This window comes from Marmota flaviventris, chromosome 2 (genome assembly GCF_047511675.1).
Source record: "Marmota flaviventris isolate mMarFla1 chromosome 2, mMarFla1.hap1, whole genome shotgun sequence".
NCBI lineage: Eukaryota > Metazoa > Chordata > Mammalia > Rodentia > Sciuridae > Marmota > Marmota flaviventris.
Window position 1 is genome coordinate 174,752,141 of NC_092499.1, and position 4,660 is coordinate 174,756,800.

At 48.3% G+C, this 4,660-nt stretch overlaps 1 non-coding gene across 1 annotated transcript; it reads right to left on the bottom strand.

Moving 5' to 3' along the window:
• Positions 1-820: 820 nt before the first annotated feature.
• LOC114081106 (small nucleolar RNA U3) lies at positions 821-1,040 on the bottom strand. Its single transcript, XR_003580723.2, has one exon. It is a non-coding gene; the product is annotated as a small nucleolar RNA U3 (small nucleolar RNA).
• Positions 1,041-4,660: the final 3,620 nt, after the last annotated feature.

Sequence of the window (4,660 nt, forward strand, 5' to 3'; positions counted from 1 at the left end):
CTTCACAGTTACAAATGATTCCCATGTCTTCATGGTGGAGAGTCCTCAGGTGAGACAAATGGAAAACGGGGGAAGAGAGAAAGCTGTGCTGCTGCTAGCGCAGAGTTCATCTAAAAATGCGGCCCTGTCCCTGGGTCACTGGCAGGGCCACTAGATGGTGCACATGAGAGGAGAGAAAGACACAGGATGGGTGGGGAGAGGCAGATGGTCTGCTGAAATGAGTGAACTGATACCTGTTCTCAGATAACCTGGTTTAAGGATAGGGGAGTCCTTTAAAGAAAGTTAAGATCCTTGGGGTTTAATCTGGAGATCTGCAACGTTTAGTTAGGAGAACATCCTAGAAAACCTAAAACTTTTATAGCAACATTATATGATTCCCTTAAGATGTCAGTAAGCTAGGAAGAGGGTTTCACATCCAACTAGTAACCATAGAAATAAGTGTGACTTGCTCTAGGTCACACAGCAACTCCTGATGAGTCTAGAGTGATGGCCAGGGCTTCCCTCCCTCCCTTCCTTCTTGCCATTATGCACTGAAAACCCCCCATGTGACAGACCCTCTAGCAGGAGAGGCCACAGTACGGAACATGGGAGATGGAGACACTTCTTCCTTAGGGCTGTCATTAGAAAAGGACACACACACACACACACACACACATTGAACTGCAAATTGCAGTAGGTGCCATGTGATCTATTAACAGAGACTCGAGTTAGATAATCATAGTGGTGGGAGTGAGGGATACTCTATAAGAGAGTCAGGACGTGCTCTTCCTTCCTTCCTTCCTTCTTTCTTTCTTTCTTTCTTTCTTTCTTTCTAGTGGAAAGCTCTCAGGCTGCATTTCCCCCTTATCACCCTCCTGAAGAAGGGGATAGAAGAATAATCATCAATGGCAAAAAGACAATTGTAGTAAAGCAACACCAAGAGCTGCTTTCACCCTCGGTAGGAAACTCTGGGCTCTTCTTCGTGGTTTCCAGAACACTTCAAGATCAGAGAAACTTCTCCAGGAACGAATTCTAGAAATGATCCCTGCAGGCATAATCTTAGAACTGGTTCCTCTCCCTAGGGCCCATATAAGCCAGTTAAGAGGATCCTGGGCAGAGACGAGGGGAACAGAGCCTTCTGGGACAAGGAAATGGTAGGATCCAAAGCAGGACTGGCAAGAAGCAGATAGAGTTGTGATGCATGTGAGAGGTAGGACTGACAAGGGTGAGGGAAGAGAAGGAGCAGGGTGAGTAGGGTGAGGGTCATGTGTGGGAGGAGCAACTGGTGGGATGGTGGTTGATGGCAGAGTTGGGGAAGCTTGGGAAATGCAGGGGGCAGCAGAGAATCCAGAATCCAGTTGACTAGGTTAAGTCTCAGAGTCCCATTGGACACCCACAGGGAGGTATCATTGGGTACTATAAGTCTGACAGTTGGGAGAGAGGCCCAGGATGGAGATAAGAATTTGGGAATTATTAGCTATAGAAAGTGTATAAAATCACCTCAAATAAGAGAAGGGAAGGGATGAAGAAATAAATTCTGGGTTGTTCTAACATTTAGAAGGAGGAAGCAGAAAATGACATTGGGAAGAAGTACCCAGTGTTAGGGAAGAAAAATCAAGTAAGGATAGTTTCACTGGAGCCAAACAAAATGTGTTTTAGAAATGGATCAGAGTAACTGTGTTGAATGCTGCATAGGAATTATAGACAGCGAGGACCTAGTCTTGTCTACCAAATCTGGTAGCAAGTGCATGACCTTGCTAAGAAAAGTTTCAGTGGGTTGGAGTGGGCAGAAACCTCAATAGATGGAGTTGAAGAATATGTTGATTTGGGATTAACATGGCAGACGGCCACAGATGAAAAACAAAGGCAATCACTAACTCGTGGGAATACAAAAAGCTGTTCTGAGATAGAAGAGTCATCCTTCATTGTTGTATGAAGGAGACAGTGAATGGAGGGTACATTGATGGAGAGGGGTAAAAGAGCTAAGCCTTCCCTTTTTAAAAGATGTATGAATCAACATCAGGATTTGAGGCATAGCAAATGTAAGGTTGCAGAGAGTCTGGAAAAGTCTTTTGGGAAGGGTAATTATAAGAGAAGTGTGGCAGGAATGTGGATTGTCTCATGGTCCATGTGACATGTGAGATGATGTATTTGAAATGGGTCCAGTCAACACAGTGAAGATACTTTTTCCGTCCACTGAAGGCTCTGTCACAGTACTTGACTAGGGTCCCAGAGCTGGTAACTGTTAGGGTAAATGGTTGTCAGTTCTCATGGACTGTCTCTGCACCTTTGAGCTTTACTGGTTCTGGAGATCTTGCTCTTTAGAATAGCTCCTCAACCCTGAGAACTGTAATAGGGGACATGTCACAACTGTTCCCTAAGGTTCCGAGTCTCAGGGCCTGAGTCCCTGAACTCATAGTGGCATGGGTGTGGTGATAGCATCCTCAACTTTCCCCTGAAGTTGGCCACAACTCTGCCCCCATGGGGACAATTTCCTGTGCTTCTGTCACTTACTCTGACTCCACGACAGTGGATACCTTGCCCATGAGGCTGCAGAAAAGGATTTCTTTCCCGAGTTTTTGAACTGGCCTTTCCTGGTCTCTTGTCCTGCTCAGGGCTAAATGGATGGGACCCCACAACCCTTGCTGTACCCTGCATCACCACTCTGGGCTGGAGCCTGACCGTATTCCTAACACAGCAGCCCTTACAACCTCCACCCCTGTCCTAGGGGCTGTGTCAGGTGGTCCTTTGACTCTCAGTAGTCTCAGCACAGCCAGAATGCTCAGAGATGGTCTCCAGGTGACACACAATCTGTCCCTCTCCCTGAATCCTGGGTCACAATTACAGAAGTTTCTGCTACACTGTGGTCAATAACACTCTGGTGACTTGAGCCCTTCCTTTACCATGTTTGGCACAGACAGATCCATATATGTACCCAGATGCCTAAAACACTGCAAATGGCTTGGAACATGGTGGCTGTGGAAAAAGGGGTTGGTAGCATCCCAGCCAGTTGTACTGGGGCAGTGGATACTTTTCTGAGAGGAACACACCTGAGATGGACTGTGATGCATTGGAAACTGCTTTCCAACTGCTTTCAGGAAAGGTCGCTTGGGATAGGTAGTGCTCACAGCACCTCTGTCTTTCATAGTGCATTGCCCAGTGTGGTGGCCTGGAAGAGCACAGTGCTGGATTCCACACCAATTACAACCAGCATGGGGGGGGGGGGGGGTTACCCGTTAGGTCAGAAGCAGTGACGTCATTAGCTTAGTTTGCCCAGTTATATGGCCAGCATCCCAAGCAGCTTAGCAAATGTCTGAGAAAGCAGTTTCTGCAGATACCATGAATTTGCTATAGTTTCTAAGGTGTGCATACTGGGAGATATAAGAAGAAGGACAGTGTTCTTCAACATAATGCATAGATGGGTATTCAGCTTTGGGACTGCTCTCAGTGTTGCACTGCCTTGGCTAGGTTCTTGGGAATGGAAAGGGGAATTTCAGGGACAGGAGGTTTTACCATCCTTCTTTTATTTTTTAAGGAGGACCCAGGTAGACACCAATCTCCTCCAAGGGAACACCTGTGCACATAGACAGGCATCCTACCAAGGCAGCAGCACACAGAAAGTCCAGCAGTGCTGTGACCAGGGCCCCACCAAGAATAAGCCTACCTGCTTCCTTGGCCTTCCCCATGCTACAACCAGAACTGCCCAAAGGGTGGCCAAAGGGCAATGCTTGAGATTGAAGAGGAGTCAGGTACTTTTATGGCCCATTGGGGCTGCCAGACTTGGGCTGTGCCCAAGGACTGGAGGGTTAGGGAAGAGGGAGTCCTTGGGAGAAGTCGGTAAGGGGAGAGAGATCTGAGTGAAGACTCCATGGCTGGATGGAAGGGTCACCAGGCTGGGTCAGAGTAGACCAAGTTGCTGGGCAAGGTGAGAGGGTCAGAAGAAGCTCTTAGACATTGACCCTGTCCAAATGGGGGGATATAGAAAAATGAGGGGTGCTTCTCCAGTAACTGGGCTTGAGGATGGATCAGGGAGAATGGGTGGGGTGCTTCTCATCTAGACTAGCTGGATAATAGGAGGCTGGGTCCCAACTGTAATTCCGGGCATTCCCCACCCAGCACATACTTCTGCCAGACACAGGTGGCTGACCCCACACACAGAGGGCCATTGTGACCTTTCCTGAGAAGACCACCAAAGGATCCTGTAAGGAAGTTCTGCTGGGTACCTAGTCCAATTCTCTTGTGCTGCACGTTGAGGCTATCCTTTTTATTCCAGCTATGGAAGAGCTGAAGGAAATTGATCACCATGCTCAGTTGTGTCCAGGTCTTAGGTGGCTCCATGGGAAGCTGTAGAATATCTGAGACTGAGAGTGGGCTACCCCACAGCCTCCCTACTCTGTGTCGGGCTCCTTTGAAGGTCTGAGGTACCAGGTGTACTTTTCCTCCCAAAGAACTCAGGACACTATTGACACCTGGGGAGCTATAGTTGGGTGAGCAGTGAATCGTGAACCCAAGGAAGGCCCACCAGCGGGGCAGTGGGTTGCAAGGCCAGACATGGGAGGAAGGGCCTGTGTGTGCTGTGCATGGCTCAGAGCCTCTTTGGCAGGGCATAGGTATTAGGTTGGAGTCATGGGGCAGGAGGACATTCTGGAATAGGTATGGGGTAGGCACACGACAAAGGGTA